The sequence below is a fragment of the Ceratotherium simum genome, chromosome 11 (genome assembly GCF_057802395.1).
Source record: "Ceratotherium simum simum isolate JZ-2026a chromosome 11, ASM5780239v1, whole genome shotgun sequence".
NCBI lineage: Eukaryota > Metazoa > Chordata > Mammalia > Perissodactyla > Rhinocerotidae > Ceratotherium > Ceratotherium simum.
Window position 1 is genome coordinate 35596992 of NC_141910.1, and position 19723 is coordinate 35616714.

Sequence of the window (19723 nt, forward strand, 5' to 3'; positions counted from 1 at the left end):
GACCTCTGAGGCTAAAACATAAACATTTACTGCATTAGAGCAGCGACATGGAGCTGAGGTCCTCAGACTTCCCTGAGCCTTATAAGAATCGCCCGGGGACTTGATTAAACCTGCAGATACCTGGGCCCAATGCCAGAGATGGTAAATTCTTAGGTCTGGAGTGGTAACTGGAAATTCACATCTGTAACAGACACACCTCCAGGTGACTAGTCCAGGAATGGTTGTGCGTTGCACACCTCCAGATGATTGTGTGTGTGTGGGGGGGGGTTGTCCCTTAGCATAGTCTACAAGGAGAATGGCCCCCCTGGAGCTGTGTGACGTAGTGGGCTTACACTGAGCTATCTGCTGATCCCAGCCATTAGGATCATCGAACGCTGCCCATCTACTTGGAGTCCATAAGCAATGTCTGGTGACCACTTGGCTTTCCCTGTGCTGGGCTTATCCATCAATCTTTGTGAGTTTGGCTACTGTGAGATGTTCTGCAGAAACTGGTCACCTCTGGGTGCACAGCAATGAATTTCTGAGCCTAGGAAATGTAGCACCAGATGGGAATGCGATGCCCTCACGAACGTCTTGCCACCCATTGCCCTTTCCCTGGGTGGCTTCCCTCAGTTGGAATTGCATGCTTTCTTCAATTCGCCAACAGTGTTACAGTTTCCTGGAGGAAAACCTCACAACCTTGATGCTGTTAGACAAGATGCTGTTTGATGATTTGTCAGTCAGTCAGCGAGCCCTTATTGCTGGCAAGAAAAAACATTTCCTCTACCCTCTCACGTTAAGTTCTTGAGGGCCTGTAAATTAAACCAATAAAAGATAGATTAGCAAGAGAAAAGACAAATTTTTATTCACTTATCTATATAAGGGAGTTCACAGAAAAATGTGACTCAAGGTGGTGGTTAGAATCTGGGGCTTATGTACCATCTTACCAGGGGATGGGGAGGGGCACAGGCACCCTGCTGGGGGAACAAATGACTTTTAAGAAAAGTAAATGCTCCCTTAGGAGAATAGATGGGAGATATGATAGTTTCATGACAGTGTCTGTTTAGGTGATTTCTTATCCAGGTGCTGACTTGTGCCGACTTCTTGTCTTGAGTGATAAGAGCCAGCCTTCCCTGCTGTGAACTCTGGGGAGGGGATTTACGACAGCTGAATTCTTTTGGGAGATTTTGCTTTTAGGAAGATAAAGGAAGTTCAGAAAAAGCTTCTTCCTGCAGCTGTTAATTCTCAAATGTCTTCAGCTCAAAATAATCCTCGTGTCACCGTGGTGAAGGGTAGCAGAATATGCCACCCTGAGACATGCCACTTTGGTATATTGATTATTTTGAGCTGTAGGCACTTAAAAACCAGCAAAGACAGGGAGAGGCTTTCTCTGAATTCCTCTTATCTACTGAAAGAGAGATCGTCCAGAAGGAACACAATTGTCCATAGATTTCCCTGAGCTTCATTGAGGGAAGCCTGGCTTATCACAGGAGAGGAGAATAGAAGCCCATAGCACATCCAGACAAACTTTGTCACAAATGATCATACCTCCCATCTATCATTCTAAGGGCCCATTCACCTTTGTTAAAAATCACTTACTCCCCACTAAGAGGCCACATTCCCCCTCCTCTTTCCCTATGAAGATGGTGTTTAAGCCTGAATTCTAAACCACCTCAGGGAGTTACTCATTCTCCCCCGGGTGTCTCCCCTGTACACATGAGGTATACATGTTAATAAATTTCTGCCTGTTTCTGTGGTGTGAATCTGTCTTTTATTATAGGAGTCTCAGCCAAGAAGGGTAGAGGGAAATTATTTTTCTTCCCCTACAGTGGTGTATTCCGGACCCCTTTGTCATCAAGCTGAATCTGGCCCCGGGCCTAGAGTGGAGGAGTGGGGATGGGCGTCACGGAAGAAGGAGAGGACATCTCCTCGGCCCTCCAGGAGCCCCTGCTCCAGTGGAGAAGGCACTATCTCCACACTGAGGGAGCTGCTGGCCAGACCCAGGAGTTACAAATAAACCTCTTAGGAGGAGATGGGGGGTATAATAAAAGCAGAGAATATTATACGTCATAAATATTCAGTAACAGCCAACATTGCTTGAGTGCTTATTATATGTCAGAGACATTAAATGCTCTATGTGAATTTTCATAACAACACTGTTTTTCAGGTAAGGAAATGAGGCTCTGAGAGGTTGAGTAACGTGCCCAAGGTCACATAGCAAGTAAGGGAGGGGCAGGGACTTGAAACCCAAGCATCCTTAGTCCCTCTCACTGAGAAAGAAAATCTCGGGCCGGCCCCGTGGCTCAGCGGTTAAATGTGCATGCGCTCCGCTTCTGGCGGCCCAGGTTCAGATCCCGGGCGCACCGACGCACCACTTCTCCGGCCATGCTGAGGCCGCGTCCCACATACAGCAACTAGAAGGATGTGCAGCTATGACGTACAACTATCTACTGGGGCTTTGGGGGAAAAAAAAAAAAAGAAAATCTCAGTCACGCCTGCTCTGCTCCTCTTCCTACAGAAACAACCCTCTGGGTAACCTGAAGGTGTGATGGTGTGAGGAGCGCTGCAAATCAGTGCTAGGATCTTCCACATCTCCTTGGATTTAATTAGTCATAAAATTAGCTTCCTCAAGAAACCCCAGGCCCTCTCCTCACCCTCCACTGCACACACACCCACTTTTCCCACCATCAGCATCTCTGGGCATAAGAAGAACATGTTAGAACTTCCAGGATGCAACGCCCCAGGTCAGGACTCACCCCGAGGCACTGCAGATGGTTGGGGGACCCTAGGACACCCCGAATGGGGCCTGATGCACCTGCTGGAGGGGCTGCAGCAGGAGAGGCATTTCTGGGAGTTAAGGCACTGGCTCTCAAGCGGAGCCCTGGGCAAGAGTCGGGTGGGAATCGGGGATGTGTGTGTGTTACTATTTACAATATTCAAAAGGCTTACGGGAAAGGTTGAAACTCCCTGAGTTGAGGCTGTTCTGCTAACTAAAGCCCCAGTGTCTTCATTTTCAGCTGGAATGACATCATCTGTGTGACAATCTTGCTCATCTCATACTCACCAGCAGCTTGGACCGGGTACTAGAATGACTTCTGGGTAATCAAAACTTGGAAGCAAATTGATTATTAGAAAAAAAATCCAATTTGCCTTCTAGAGGTGTCCTTGCTGCAGAAAGGCTGGAACAACACTCGTGGCAGGAATCCGCAGATCCCTGGGGGGAGGGCAGCACCCCCATTTCCACCTCCTTCCTTCCTCCCTGTCTGCTCTCCATGTCTCCCCAGTGAAAGAAACAGCACCCAGGCTCCCCTGGCCAGTGTCCCAGGCACATCGAATGACCTCCAGTAAAAAGCTCTTTCTTTTCCTGGTAATTCCCCTACAAAGCCCCAGTGCAACGGCGGCATAGTGCAGCAAAGCAGTTCACATGAAAATAAGAACTCTTGGGGCCGGCCTGGTGGTGTAGTGGTTACGTTCACGTGTTCTGCTTCGTTGGCTCAGGGTTCACAGGTTCAGATCCTGGGCGTGGACTCACTCACCACTAGTCAAGCCATGCTGGGGCGGCTAGAGGGACCTACAGCTAGGATATACAACTATGTACTGGGGGCTTTAGAGAGAAAAAAAAAGATTGACAACAGATGTTAGCTCAGGGCCAATCTTCCTCAAAACAAAAGAAAAGAACTCTTCTGTTTTGTGCTTCCAGGTGCAGAAAATCCTCAGCAGCTGGCCTCAGGAGCCTGGATGTCTCTGGAGAGCAAAGATGTTCTCTGGACTCAGGGACTGGGTGTTCTGGTGGCTTATGGTCCTGCATCTCAGATAATTGACATCTGGGAGGTTTCTGGGAAGCAGGAAGAGGAGAGGGCATGAGGTCCCTCTGGGCAGTTCTGTCACATATCCCTCCTGGCTCAGCTGCCAGAGGGTCTTGTGTGTGGTGCCTGGCTCCTCTGGTGTGGAGCAAAGGGAAGAGTCTGGGAGATGGTTTGGAGGGAGGACAGCGTTGTTCAATGAGCAAGAGCCCAGCAGGCCAGGCCAGGGCCGATGCTCAGGGAGGAGATGGGCTTCCTGCCCTGCCAGCTCATTCCATCTGTTCTGGGAGCTGGCCTTTGGGATGACAATAACACTTTCAAGAACCAGGTGTGGCAGGTTAGGACTGGTGGTTTAACCACTTTAAGGAATGAGCTTTGTCTGTCTGTCTATCTGTGTGGTAATACGGAACAGCATTTAACAATGTCTAGGGGTACACAGAGGCTCGGCTTTATGATGGTGAGGCCAGGCTTACTCCCCTGTGAATAGGGAAGGGAGTTTAAATTGCAACATGTTACATTTAAGTTAAATGCAGGGGTACACTTTCTCCAGGGGCCATTCAGAGATTCTGCACTGCAGGGGCCAGTGCAGTCTCCTGACTCAGAAGCACCAGCCCAAGTCTCAATGGGGAGATCAAAGCCTCCTACAATCTGGGCCCCCTAACCCTCAGCAGTCTCACCCCTAAGCCAGGCTCACTTCTTATCCTGCCTCGGGCTGGAATGCTCTCCATCTTGGCCTCTGATTCTCTAAATCCTACCCATCTGGAGGCTAAGATTATGTACCCCTTCCTCCAGGAAGCTCTTGATAGCGGACACTGTCGGTTGCCTGCCACATTTGTTTGGATTACATTCACTAACAGCAGCAGCAACGACTGCAAAATAATGATGGTTGAAACCAACAAGAAATTTATTTCCCTCTCTCTCATTCAAGAAGTCGAGAGGTGGCAGTCTAGGGCTGACAGAGCACTCCACTGTGCCAGGGGCCCAGGGTCCTTCTAGCTCTGGCATCTACCATCTTGAGGGTGTGGCCTACAGTGGTTTTCATGTTCCAGGCAAAAGGCCTGAGGGAGAGGACATTAAGAAGGGGCAAATGGTACGTGCTAGCTGCCCTTTAAAGAAGGTTCTAGGAGCTGCCCTCAACTCTTCTGCCCACATCTCATTGACCAGAACTTAGTCACATGGCCTCCCCCAGCGGCAAGAGAGGCTGGGAAGTACAGTCTCCATCCTGGATAGCCATGTGCCCATCCAAATCAGGGCTCTGGCACCTCAGAAGAAAGGGAAGTGGGTACTGGGGACAACAATTGTGGCAGAGATCCAATTTGTCTGGATGTGGTTCCTTCTCCCACAGGACTCAGGCAGGATGCCAGCTCTAGAGCCCATTGGCTCACTCATCTGAAGTGTATCACCCCACTCCTCTTTCCAGATCTCTTATGTCCAGAATCAGACCCTTCTTATCATCTCCACTGCCACCACCCTGCTCCAAACCACTGTCATCTACTGCAAACACGTGAAAAGACGCTCCACATCATTGGTCATCCAGGAAATAAAAATTAAAATCACAATGAGATACTACTATACACCCACTCGAATGGCTAAAATTAAAAAGACTGATAATACCAAGTGCTGACAAAAATGTGGAACAAGTGGATTCTCATATATTGCTGGTGGGAATGCAAAACGTACAGCCACTTTGGAAACTGGCTTGGCAGTTTCTTTCAAATTAAGCATACACTTATCAACTCTATTGTACTAACTTGTCCCCCTGCTTCCACCCATGGCCCCTATGGACTATTTTTAAAACAGAGTAAGCTCTTTAGAACCAGCATCTGATCACATTTCTCCTCTGCTCCTAGCCTTTCACTGGTGTCCCTTGAAGAGCAAAATGGCTGCTAAGACCCCCACATGATTTACCCCTTCTCCTCATCTCCATGACCTATCACTTACCACCCTCCACCCAACCCCCGACACACCATCCTTCCAGCCACACTGGTCACCACCCAGGGAACTGAAATGGAGGTTCAGAGATGCTTACCTGTACTGCTGCCTGGAGTAACTCCTTTAAAAAGGACACTTCCCCCATCACAACCCCTGGCCAAGAAAGGGTCCACTCTCCAACCTTGCTGTTTCTCAGAAATGCCAGGTGTGCTCTGGGCTCAGATCTTTTCTTCTCTGTTTGCTTTTCCCAGAAGGCCTCCCCCAGATATCCTTAGGGCTTACTCCCTTACCTCCCCCCCCCTTTTTTTTTTTTTTGCTGAGGAAGATTTGCCTGAGCTAACATCCATTGCTAATCTTCCTCTTTTTGCTTGAGGAAGATTGGCCCCGATCTAACATCTGTGCCCATCTTCCTCTATTTTGTATGTGAGTCACCACCACAGCATGGCCGCCAATGAGTGGCATAGGTCCACACCCGGGAACCGAACCTGGGCTGCTGAAGCAGAGTGTGCCGAACTTAACCACTAGGCCACAGGGCCAGCCCCCCTTACCTCCCTTTGACCTTGGCTCAAACATCCCATTTAAAATCACAACCCCTTCCCTACCCTGCCCAAGCCCAGCTGGACTCCCCCCATGGCACTCACTGCCTTCCAACTCACTCTATAGTTCACTCATTGTCTCTTCCTTCACCAGGATGGGAGGAATTTTTGTGTTCCATTCACTGCTATTCCCCAGGGCCTGGCACCTGGAGCAAGTGGGAAAACTCTGGTTGAATGAATGAGGTGCCTTCAGGGCTCTGTGGACTTTCATCTCCTCCCTGAAGCCTCCCTACACTCCAGCCTTCCTCCACTCCTTTCTCGAGCCCCAGGAGCTAGTTTTTCCTGCATTTCTCCCAGTGTGTTAGTTCCCCCTAAGCTTGCCTGTGAGCTCCTTGAGGGCGGGAACCATGTCACTGCCTCCCCAGGCATACCGTGGGTACCCAATTAGTGCTCGATTCAGGTTGGTGGGAGGGGGTGTCTGTCTATCACAAGGTGGTACCTTGTGATAGACAGACAGCTGCCCTTGGTTCCAATCCTTGGGTGTATTTGCTGAGAAAGTTCCTGGATACAGGACAGCGACATCAGTCAGTCATTTCCAAGGTTCTTAAGTAAAAGAGAAATTGAAAAGGAAAAGTCAATTAGGATCGGGAGATTGCTGCTCTGTTGCATCCATTTCTCCCTTAGCTGAAGCGGCTTTTGATTGGACTGGCCTCTCTCTAAGCTGGAGCAGAAGCTAATCGAAGGCAGTTTTTTCTTTGCAAGGAGCAGTGTTAATCGGAATAGTGAGAGCTCGGCCTTCAGCTCTGCATTTATATGAAAGCGGCCTTGGGGATGAATGTGCAACAATTATCCTGACCAGAGTCCATTTTGGGCAAGACAAACCCAAGATTAGTGCTTAATGCAGAATCCCAAATCCCGAGGAGCCCTGCCCTGAAGCCCAAAGAAATCATCTCCACATCCTGCTATTTCCAGCTCAAGACCATCTGCAAATGGGGCCTGCACTTTCAAAATGGAAAGAAAATGAGAGAGTGGGCTCTTTTTTGAGGGGGTGGTGGTACTGCTTTTTAAAGCAGTTAACCTGATGAGGGAGCACAGTGGGGTAGAAAGAAAAAGTTCTCATGTTCCAGTTCAGAATTCTGTCCCTTACAGCTTTGTGACACCTGCAAGCCACCTGGCTTCTGTAGCTTTGACTTCCTCATCCATAAATGGAGGCAATGAATTCTGTCTACCTCCTGGGACAATTGTGTCGACTAAATTAGACCACTCATGGGAAAGTACACAGAGAAAGTATAGAGCCCCAAACACTGGGGGTAGTATTATTTAGCAGAGCTGCATTGTGGCATGGCCCCCTCCAGGAGCCCCAGCCCGGCTGCGGGGAGGGCACAGGTCAATGTACAGCCCAGGTGTGAACTGGAGTCACCCTGCCCCCTAAGGAGCCATCTCATGATGGCCTTGAACTCCCATTCCACAGCTGGCCCTGCTCAGGGTTTCTCTGTATTCTTGGGGGGAGGGGCAGTTTACAATCTTACTGTGGTTAAGGGAGATTAGGAGGCAGTATGGCCCAGTGGTTAAGAATAGGAGCTCTGGAGTCAGACTGCCTGGGTTGGAGTGCTAATTCACCAGCTGTGTGATCTTGGGCAAGTGATGCAACCTCTCTGTGCCTTGGTTTCCTCATCTGTAAAATGGAGATAGGGCATACACCTCATTGGATTATTGTGAGGATTGACAAAGATGCTTTCCTTGACCAAACTTTAGTTAGGCTCCTGAACCTTCTCCTGGGCCCATCTGTGCACTTCCTTGTAAAGTCCAGCTTTAGCAAGAACCCTGCTAAGTCAGTTTAACCAGAACCCCCACCTCGATATCTGATCACCCTTGATATCCGGTTCCTCACGCTCCCCCATCCCCCAGGTGATGTCTGATCACCCTGGTCTGCCTTCAGCAAGAGTCCTGTTAGGTCGGTTTAATCAGAACCCCCCTTATTCCTGATGTTTCCTCTTGGTAATTTTCCATCCACTGACCCCCACCCTGCCCCTTGGCTATAAATTCCCACTTGCCCATGCTGTATCCGCAACTGAGCCCAGTTCTAACCTGAGGTCTCTTTTCCCCTATTGAGATAATCCTGAATAAAATCCGTTTTTACCACTTTAACTACTTGTCCAGCTCTGCTTTTTCTGTAGCAGGATTAAATGAAGTCATGGGCAGGGTGCTCCAAGTTCCCCTAAACGGAGATTCAGTTTAGAGATCATCTCTCCATCCCAAATGCGCCTCCCTACCCTGGGCCAACCACAGAACTCAGCCCCTCCCCTGGGCTTATTTTAAAGCAAATAAAGGCAAAAACGAAAGTAAAAAGGCATGTGTACTTAAAGGTCGTTTTGGTGGTGGAAAGTATCACTGAAGCACTGAAAGAGGTGGAGGAAATTTATACAAACAACTTAAAATTTAGACAGCCTGTGTTTAAAAGTCCTAATTGTGCCTCTACCAACCTGGCTCCTGCCATGTCATTGGGTCTCTCTGTCCCTTCCTTTGAGGAGCAAATGCCACGTCCAGTGAAAAGTAATTCAGCCCTCACTTCCCTTGGTTCCATTTTTCTAGATCTTGCCCAGGGGCATATCTTCTCATAGCCAAATGGTCCATAACACTATTTTCCTGAACAATTCCCTCCCTTAGCAGGATTCTGGTGCTGCCTGTTAAGATGGCCCGTACTGTTTTCTCACTCTGCTACAAGCCCAAGAAGAATGAGATTGGAATCTGGGTTTTGAGTGATTGACCATTAGAGGAGAAAGGGGGAGCTCTGATAGAGGCCAAGGAAAAGATAGGCTGGAAAAGAGCATTTCAGGGGGCCAGGGAGGGGGTGGGGCATAAAGGGGCCCCTGGGCAGGGATGGATGCCATGGATTATTGGCGTAAAGGAATAGGCCAGGAGGCCTGGAAACACCCCGTGATTGGGAAGAAGGCAGCTTTGCTCCTGTTTGGGCCTCCTTTGAGCCCCCAGGGCTGGCTGGGCAAAGGAAGTCAGAGGCACCTTCTCCTCCCCAGGTTTTCTGACCTGGCCCCACTTACAGGCAAAGCAGGTGGCTACTCATGCTATGTGGTTTGAGCACCCCTAGAAAGACCCTGTGTTAGTTTCCTAGGGCTACTGTAACAAATTACCACAAACCTGGTGGCTTAAAACAACACAAATTTATTCTTTTAGTCCTGGAGGCTAGAACTCCAAATGATTCTTAAAGGGCTAAAATCAAGGTGTCAGACGGCAGATTCCTTCTGGAGGCTCTAGGTGAGAACACGTTTCCTTGCCTCTTCCAGCTTCTGGAAGCCACTGGTATTCCTTGGTTCGTGACCTCTACTTTGCGTCACTCTAACCTCTTGCTTCTGTCGTCACATCTCCTTCTCCTCCTCCATCATCAAGTCTCCCTCTGCCTCCCTCTCATATGGACACTTGTGATTACATTTAGCACTCAGATAATCCAGGATAATCTCCCCATCTCAAGATCTTTAAATCACATCTGCAGAGTCCCTTTTCTCATAAAAAGTAATACGTTCACAGGATCCAGGAATTAGGACATCTTTGGGGGCCATTAATCAGCTTACCAGAGACACCCTTCCTAGAAACAGCCTCAAACCCATTTCTTGCCCTTTAACATCTCAACAGTTTTGGGGTCAGTGTGTTCACAGTTATGGGGCTGGCAGATGCCAGATAGCTTATTTGAGTGGGCTGAACTAGCAAACTGGAGGGAAGGCTTCCCTCCAACCTCTGAGAACCAGTTAGGATGAATGAGTTGGGACATGGCTAAAAGGAGGTTGTATCCCAGCTGCTGATCCAGGGGCCAGGAGGGAACTTGTAAGGTCAAGGTCACACCTCTGCCTGAAGTGTCTCCCCCATTCCCACCACTGATCCCCGCTCTATGCAGGACCTATTTTGTTGTGTGACCTTGGACAAGTCACTAAACCTCAGGAGTCTGTTGCTATTTCTGGAAAATGGGGCCTGGATCACATCATCTCTTGGGAGCACTTTCAGAACTCTAGAGTTCAGGATCATTATACATGGTCCAGCCCCAGGCTGATGCCAGACAGGGAGAGGACCGTGCCATGGCTTTACAGACCCTGATTTCAAGAGCAGAAGCTGCTGGTCTGGGGCCGGCCCGGTGGTGCAGCGGTTAAGTGCGCGCACTCCACTGCGGCAGTCCAGGGTTCGCAGGTTCAGATCCCAGGTGTGCACTGATGCACCGCTTGTCAAGCCATGCTGTGGCGGTGTCCCATATAAAGTAGAGGAAGATGGGCACAGATGTTAGCCCAGGGCCAATCTTCCTCAGCAAAAAGGGGAGGATTGGCATCGGATGTTAGCTCAGGGCTGATCTTCCTCACCAAAAAAAAAGAAAAAAAAAAAGAAGCTGCAGGTCTGCCCTGGGCTGGGTCTGGTTTCAGAGCTGGAGTCAGAGATCAGCCTTAGAAGTCACAGGGATCAGGAAACCCAGGCTCTCATGTCAGGTCCACTCACACCTCTTTTATGAGCTTGTAAAAGTTGCTTATGACATTCCAGGATCTCATTGTTTTCCCGGAGTATAAAATAGGGATAAAGGATATCTTTCTCTCCTATCTCCTGGGAGTGTCATGAAGATAAAATGACATGAAGTCGGAAAACGCATATCACGAGTGTCAAAGACAAGAACCAGACTGTTAAGGAGATTAATTTTATTCAGGTTATTATTGCAGTTAGAGCACCCCAGATGCAAAGGCCAGAGTGTCTCAGTGGTTTGCCTTAGACTTTTATAGGGAGGGGTGGACAAGTTACAGGTGAGGTGATTTGCAGCTGGAATTGTGTTTGCAATCAGGGGAAGTGTCAGCTGAACAGGTAATGTTTATCTGTGTCTAGCTAGTTTCAGGAGGACAAACAGCTCTCATCTTAGCTAATCATTCATAAGACAAAGAACTGGGAAGTTGGGGAGGGGCAAAAGGGAAAAGGTCTGTGTTTGACCTTGACATGGACTACAAGATAAGGGCAAAGTCCTTTTGGGGACACTCAAGGTCCTTTACCGTCTGGTCTTGCTCTGTATTTCTAGTCTCATCTCCACCTGCCCATCCCTACACACACCCCGGAATCCCAGGGTCCCTAACAATGACTATTCCCCACATCAGATGTGTTTTCTATTCCTTTCTTTGCCTGGGATAACTGCTCATTCTCCAAGACTCAGCACATGATCCCAGCTCTCAGGAGCCAGGCTAAGTTTGGGGCTCCCAGGCAATTTGTTCTGTGTGCACATTAGACCATATTAAAGGGTGTTTATTGTCTATTGATCTCTTCAGCCACACATGAACTCCTAGAAAGTGGGTCTGGATCTCATTGTGATTTCTGCAACCTCCATCAAGACTGATTTCCAGTAGGTGTTCTCAGTGGAAGGAAGCAATGAAAGGAGGTAGGGAGGGAGGCAGGCCGGCCTGAAAAAACCTTCTAAAACACTGATGACATCACATACCCCCACAGTGCGGTGTCTCGTCCTGCCTAAAGATCCAAGTAGACCCCTTAGCCTGGCCTTGAAACAGCTCCAGGAGGCAGCCCCGAGCTACCTCCCACCCTACCATCCCCTCCTGGCCCCCACAAACTGGCACCTTTGGCCAAAGTGCTGTTTTTCAGCCCTGAACAAAGTGCTTGCCTCCTCTCTGCCTTTGCTCCACAATTCCCCATGTGGAGGCCACACTTCTCCCTCTTAGGCAGGCTCTACTCATTTGTAACCCCCAGGAGCAGCTGGTCCGTGCTCACCTGGAAGTCAGCCTCAGCATTCAGAGAATCATCAGTCTGGCATCCAAAAGTAACTGGAAAACAATGTAAATCTACTACAGTCGTCTGATAAGACACCAAAGGCAGATTATAATCACAGCACAGAGGACAGAGGGATGGATATTTCTACCATGGCTTAGCTACCCCAAAGTTGCTCCCCTCCTTCAGTCTCAGAACCCAGATCGCAGGGCTCCCTGTCGTCACTTCCTGCCTTTGTGAATATAAATCAAATTCAGGCACCCTTAAAGTACCAATTTCCCCCTCACTCTTAATACTGGTTTACACCACAAAGCCCAGAAACCTAGGCAGGTGGTGACCCTAAGTCTGTCCTCCTTTAGGTACCTGCTCATTTCCCCCCCTCTCCAGGAGGTTTGCCCCCCTGCTCTGCAGCACCCTCCAGCACCATGCTCCGCCCTGGCTGCATGTTGGGACCCCATTGGCATCAGGGATCTAATCCAGGGTCCCTGGTGATTAGTCTGGGGTGCAGGCTGCTGATCCTGACATGCAGTCGATGCTGGGAGAGGTTCCAGTTCCCACAGTCATCTAGTCGAGGCGTCTCTCGTTGAGTGTCCGTCTAGCTTTTCTCACTAGAAGGCCGTTTCTGCACTTCCAGGGCAGGTTTGGGGTTTCATTTACCTTTGAACCCCATCCCCATCCCCAAAGCCCAGTGCACAGTTTGGTTTTATAGACTTTTGGTGCCGGAAGAGAACTTAGGGGTGATCAAAGGCAAAGCTCTCATTTTGCAGGGGACAGTGAGGCACAGGTGAGTTCAACAACGTGCTAGTGGTCACACAGCCCATGAGGCTGGTGCAGAGCCTGGACGCAGGTGTCCCAGCTCCAGAGGCCACAACACATTTGGAGCCTCCTCCCTCATACCCTGGGCAGTTTTGGGGGAGAAACGTGGCGTCCCTTCCTACGACTTTGGCTGAGTCCCCTCTGGGGACCTGGAGGCCGTCCCCTGGGGCATCCCAGCCTGTGGGACTCCAGCAGCGGGTGAATAGAGAAAATTCCGGCCCCATGGCCCACAGAGACCCATTTCCAGGCTGGGCTTGTAGCTTCTTTGACTTTCCCATGGCTGGTGGGAGCCACTGCGATGCCCTGAGAGTCAGAAAGGGACCTTTTTTCTGAGATCTGTACTCTTGGCCAGCAGCGCCATCCACAGACATCACCCCCAGCATGGGTGCTAGGGCCCCCAGTGCCAAGAGGGAAAGGAAGGGACCCAAGGGGTCTGGCCTAGGACCTGCCCCCAGCTGCCAGCCCCACACCCGAGGAGGCGGCTTGGTGAGGAGACTTTGCTGGGAGAGAGGGACCATGGGCCTCCCAACTGTGAGGGGCCCCCGAGAGGCCTACAAGATCCAGGCCCTTGAGGGCAGAGCATGTCACAAGTCAGGGGTGGGGGTTGTCCATGAGGCTTGGGCCCAGAGAGGCTGTGAGCCAGGAAACCTTTCTAGGGTGACAAAATAATTGATTGTATTAATTTCCTATGGTTGTCACAACAAATAACCACAAACTTCGTGGCTTAAAACAACAGTTCTGAAAGCCGGAAGTCCATGATCCGGGTGTTGGCTGGGTTCTGCTCTCCGTGAAGCTGTGGGGGAGGAAGGCTCCGAGAGGGCTGTCTGGACTGCAGGAATGCCTAGCGGGGAGGGAGCCATACCTCCAGCTGGCCCTGCACCTCCAGATCTGAGGCATCTGGGCATCAGTCCAAGAAAGGTAGTCCCAAACCCATAGTGGGCCCTGCGGAACATTAACAGTTATTCTGCTATAAAAGGGTTCCACGGTCAAATAAACTCGAAGACACTAAACCAAGTGAATCAGGTTTCTTTCCCACAGGAAAGGCCTCGTCCACCTGTAAGGGGACACAGAGTGTGCTGCTCCAACCACCAGAGCCCTGCCGGGAGCCCACGGCAGAGCTGGTGCCTTCCGGAGGAGACAGTCCTTGGCGGCATTCACAAAGCCACGCTTTTTCCTTTGTGCTGTTTATTTCCTTGGTCCTGCCATTGAATTGAATGACATCTCTCTTGAAAATTATAGCCTGCCTCAGGTGTGCTGGGGAAGGGGGTTCACCAGAAGGCCAGAGCCTTAAAGGAAAATCAGGGCCCCTGAGGGAGGGGGCGTCATGGCGGCAGCAATGGCCAGAGGGGGCCCCTTGAGGGAAAGGTGGAACTCAAGGTGTCAGAGGCAGGACTACTCAGCTGGCTACTGGCCCCACCTGGGGGTCTCCTTCATTGCACCCCTCCCCCAGCCTTCAGGTGTCAGACCTAAATCAGGTCCCTGTGTGTGCTCACTAAGGTCTTCTCTCATCTCCTAAACTGGGCGTCCCTTGACCAGCCACAAAATTGTGCCCTCATGGTATCTACCTCCTTGCTCCAACCTCCCCATCTTGCATAGCTTCCCTCCTTTGTGACTTTTCCCTGTGGTCTAGGCACCAGCACCTCTGGGAAGGCCCTGCTGTACGGAGCCGCACTTCAGGGAGGACTGCACCTTTCTGGGAGGTATTTGCGTATTTAAACTTAGCTGGAACTGTGGATGAGGGACTTAGGAGCACCAGCTGGCAGGAGAGGAGGCTCCTCACAGGTGGCCTCTACCACAGCCCTTCTCAACCTGGCTGCACGTAAGACTCACTAACCACCTCCTATTAAATGCGACTCTCTGGTCCCAAGCATCAGTATTTTATAAAAGCTCCCCAAGTGATGCTAACGCATTGCCAGGGTGCAAACCACTGCTCCAGAGCCTGACTGCTCGAAATGCAGCCCCTGGGACCAGCACCATAGGCATCAACAGCCCCCAGATGCCGATTAGAAACAGAGACTGTCAGCCCACCCCAGGCCTGCTGAATCAAAGTCTGCATTCTAACAAGATTCCCTGGCTCTTCACATTCCCATTGAATTTCCAGGGGTCACATTACCATCACCCGTGTCAGCATCCTGCTGGGGTGGCAAGGGTGCTGGGCCATGCCTTAATCCCCACTCTGACCTACTGAGTCACCCTGGGTGACTCACCGCCCCTCCCTCTGCAGCTGAGTTTTGCTCTCTGTCATATGTAGAGGTTGGACACAGTCACCATCACCGCCTCTTACTGAGGCCTACAGCATGCAGCTGTGCTCTGACTGCTGAGCCTCTGCAACCGCACCGTGGAGCCCAGGCATGCCTCACTCGCCCTGTCCCTGCAGAGCTGACTCCCCAAGGCGACGAAGCTGAGCCGCGTAGAGTGACCACCACCCCCTCTCAGTCGTTGAGCCCAGGCAGCCAGCCTGGCAGATGTCCCTAGGCCACATCTCCCAGGTCTCCCTCAAACATCCCATTTTTCTACTGAAGGTCTTTGTTGCCCAGCAAATATTTTCCAAAGGACAAACACAGTATTATTTTCATAGTTAAAAGGGGCTATTGTGGCAGCTTAAGGGGCATGGGTTTCAAATGGATGTGGGGATGTGGTCCAGGCCCCACCTACCATTAGTAGCCTTGGAAAGGATGGTGAGAAGATGGGGCATCAGCCAATAATTCCCTAGTGGTATGTTGATTGTGAGCAATAAGCTACAAAGTCAGGACAGCCCTGCACAGAGATCTTGATATAAAGATCCCTGTAGTCCTGATTCAGATAAAGACCCCGCCCCCAGCATCCTCCACAAGTAGTATATGCTTATAGTACTCCAAACCCCAAGACTGTGGTGAAAATGGTCATGAACAGGTGCCCTTCTGCTGTCCTACATCTGACCCACCCTGCTTAGGATTGAGGGGTCCCCCTCCATAAATCTTTATAGGAGTGGGCTGGCTGCCCACTCGAGAAGCCGAAAAGGCTACCCACTTTCTTCCACCTCCCTGATGGTCGGGGTGTGGGCAGTGACCCAGCTTCATGCATCAGGCATCCAGGGCAGAAGCAGGTGCTAATTCTGGAGTAAGTGGCTTAAAAGAGCAGGCACAGAGGCCACTCCATTGGGCCCACCACGGCGGCTGAGGTGGGCAATGGGGACGACAATTTGTGGTAACAGGTCACCTCAGCCTGTGGTGTCCTATGTCCAGCCTGGGCAGTGGCCTGTGGTGACATCTAGTGTCTGAGGCTGTGGGGTCCTCACACCATCTTTCCTGGGGAGATTTGGGCTTCTGGCCACGTTGTCTTCCATCGGTTCCCATCTGATTTCTGAGCTCCTGCTTTAAATTTAGGGCAGTTCTGTGAGTTCTCTCCCAAAATTTTCACTAGGTTCTTTTTCTGCTTAAATCCTCTGTTACCAAGAATCTGACTGAATCACACATTAACTGAGAAAGTGCATGAGAAAGCACTTTGTAAAGTATAAAGCACCAGGAAAATGTTAGTTGTCAGTATTCAAGGCCTTCCGGCAGAAAACCCTCACAGATCTGCACCACTACCCCTCCCCCCACCCCCTGGCCCTGGCAGCCCCCACAGCAACCCTCCCACATCCCTCAGGTTCTGCAGGGCCAGAGCCCACTGAGCTGCCCACACTGCCCCGGCAGGCCAAGTACTCCCAGAGTGGAGGATGTTCTCTCAACCTTCTTTTTCCTACAGACAGCCAAGGACACAAAATTGGAAATAAATTCGCCAGCAGGAAGGGTGAAATGGGGTTCACTCTGTTTCACGGCCACTGTAATTATAATAAATAGGTTGTGACTGCTGGTGGGACATGGCTTCCAGCAAGCTCTGGAACACATTTTCCTGTCCATCCTCGAGTCTGAAAGAGAGGGAGTGACAGGGATTAAGGTACCCACTGTCCCAGAGAGGGTGAGGGACTTGCTGAGGTCACACAGAGTAGGGCTGAAGCTAGGACTCAGACCTGCCATCCCTGGGCTCAGTCCACCCCGAGGGACCCCGACACAGGCTGTGCACAGATGGAAGGCCTCAGCTTGTGGCAGGTTTAATAACAACATAAAAATTACATGGTCTTGAATCACATTAGAGTTAATATGCTGCATTAGTAACCACCACATCAAGGCAGGTTTCACATTTCCATCTGCAGAGCACTCACCACTTAAAATAAACCAGCCAGGCCCTTGGAGGCTGTGCTGCTCAGTCCAGGGCCTGCGAGTCCGGAGGTTTACAGCAGAGGGAGGGGGAGCCCAGCAACTTCTAGCAATTTACCCTAGAGATGTCTTCCCACACACGTGTGACACGATGTATATACAAGGTTATTTGTTGTGGCCTTGTTTGTAGTAGCAGAAAACGTAGGAAACAGCCGCGTGCCCATCAACAGGGCACGGGGTACCACGCTATGGTGCTTCCATAAGGGGGATACTTCTGCCGCTTAAACCAAACGTGAGCAAGCTCTCTATGACTGATATGGAAAGATCTCCAAAATATATTGTGAGGTGAAAACAGCAAGTTACAAAAGTAGGTATAGTAGCTACCATTTATGCAGAAAAGAAGGGAAAAAGAACATCTACGACACATAGAATCTCTGGAGGAGACGTGAGACAGAAGCATTGGTGCCTTCTGGAGAGGGGGCCTGGTTGGTTGGGAGACAGGAGTGGGAGGGAGAATTTTCACAGAATATCCTTTTGTTCCTTTTGAATCTGGAGCTATAATAATGTATTACCTATATAAAAAGTAAATAAATGCATGTGACTTTGTTTTTGTTGTTGCATATGAAGTTTTAAAAAACAGCGAAAAGGAATGGATTTCAGATGGTCAGTTTTCAGCTAACAGTGAGGGGGATATTCGGGGAACTGGAGACACTCCCGGATCTACACGTGGCTGTCTTGTCTGTGAGTGGGAAAGTAGGGAGGGTCCATCTCAGAGTCTGAGGAGCCCCTTCCAGGGTGGACCAGAACCACCAGTAGGGCACTCCCCTGCCCTCCCTCCTGGCCCCAAAGGAAGAACCCTGCAGGAAGCGGGAGGTGGTGCAGGAGCCCCTCCTGCTGGGAGGCAGGGCAGGTGTGACTCTTGTGTTTGCACAGCTGCACAGGCACGGCTGTGCCCCTTGCTGAGCAGGGTCACCAGCAAGACACCTTGTCAGAAAGCATTTCCCTAGGGGATCACTGCATCTGCTATGCCACCATGAGGGCTACATCCTCTTTGGTTAAGGTGTCGCTCTGTCCCAAGCTCCACTTTCAAAATATACACCCCTTGGCTGTGGGTCGAGAGGCATCACACAAACTGTCCCTAACAGTAGTTTATCCAAACTTTTCACCCAGACAAGAGGAGCTCAGGGGACATGAGAACTTCTGCAGTGGGTTGAATAGTGGTCCCCCCAAAAAGGATTTGTCCAGCAAGAACCTCGGTCTGTGATCTTATTTCAGAAGATGATCTCTGCAGATATAATTAAGGCAAGGATCACAAGATGAGATCATCCTGACTTAGGGTGGGCCCTAAATCCAGTGACAAGCCTCCTTATAAGAGAGAGAAAAGACACAGAGGGGCAAAGCCACGTGAGGATGGAGGCAAAGAGTGACGCATCTACAAGTCAAAAAAAAGTCGAGGATTGCCAGAGCCCCTAGAGACAGGCCTGCAGCGGCCCTCCCTCAGAGCCTCTGGAAGGGACCAACCCTGCCAACACCTTGATTTTGGACTTCTGACCTCCAGAAGAGGTAAAAAGTAAATTGGAGTAAGTAAATTTCTGTTGTCGTAAGCCACCCAGTTTGTGGTATTTCGTTATGGCAGCCCTAGGAAACTAAGACAGCCCTGAGCTTTGCTGAGGAAGAGGAGGGGGTGTGAGGCACCCAGGGTCATCTCAAGGACTTCACAAATTAAGGGCTGGCCCTGCTGCTGTGTTACCCTGGCAAGGAAGAACAGGGTGGCCTGTTTGAAGACAGACGTCCAGGAAGGCTGGCCCCTTCTGGTCTGGGAAGTCTCGTTCACAGCTCCCCTGGGGCAGGAGCATTCCCTGTGGTGGGTGTTTTTCTCTGATGGGGAAGGTGTGCCTGCCCCGTCGCTAGGAAACGGGGAGCTGGGCCTGGGCTCCCAGCCTGGAGTGAAGGCAGATGGTGACAAGATTAAATAGTGCCTTTCATTTCAACATAGGAAATGTTTTCAATTCTCCTCTCTTCATGTCTCTAAAAAAAGGCAAGTGGCGGAAACGTCCCGCTGGAAATTTATTAACAAAAGCCCAGGCAGCCCAAAAAAAAGCAGACTTTTTTTTCCACACATCTCTCCAGCCGGCCTGCAGGCATTTTGCGTGGTGTTTCTGCCCTATTGCCATGACCTGCCAGGCACCCAGCTGAGCCTCATTCAATTCTCACAGTCACTGGATGAGGGAGGTTCTGTCGCTATCCCATTTCACAGATGAGAAGACCAAGGCCTACAGAACAATAGTAACCAGTTGGCAAGTTGTGAAGTTGGAACTTAATACACAATAGTGCTACCCTTCATTATATGCCCCTTAGTGATAATGTTTGTGGAAGTACTTGGAAATAAGGACAATACAAATCCAGAATCTCATTATTATTAACATAATGAGAATAAGTAACCGCAGGGCTGTGCATGCAATGAGCATGGCAAAGAGGAAACAGCTTTGTTTTCTCTGCAAATTAATTTGGGGCAAGGAACCAAGAGGACCAGAAGAGATTAGACAGATGTGGAGGTTAAGACACTGCAGGTCAGAATCCGCTGGCTGGGTCAGCGTCTTCTCTGACCTGGCCATTTTGGGTACAGCTTCAGGTCACAAGACCCAGTCTGCTCAGGCTGTTCAGTCAATAGCAGTAGCTGGCTGGGGCTGGCCAGGGCAAATGCTCCCCCGGCATAGTCTCCTCACTG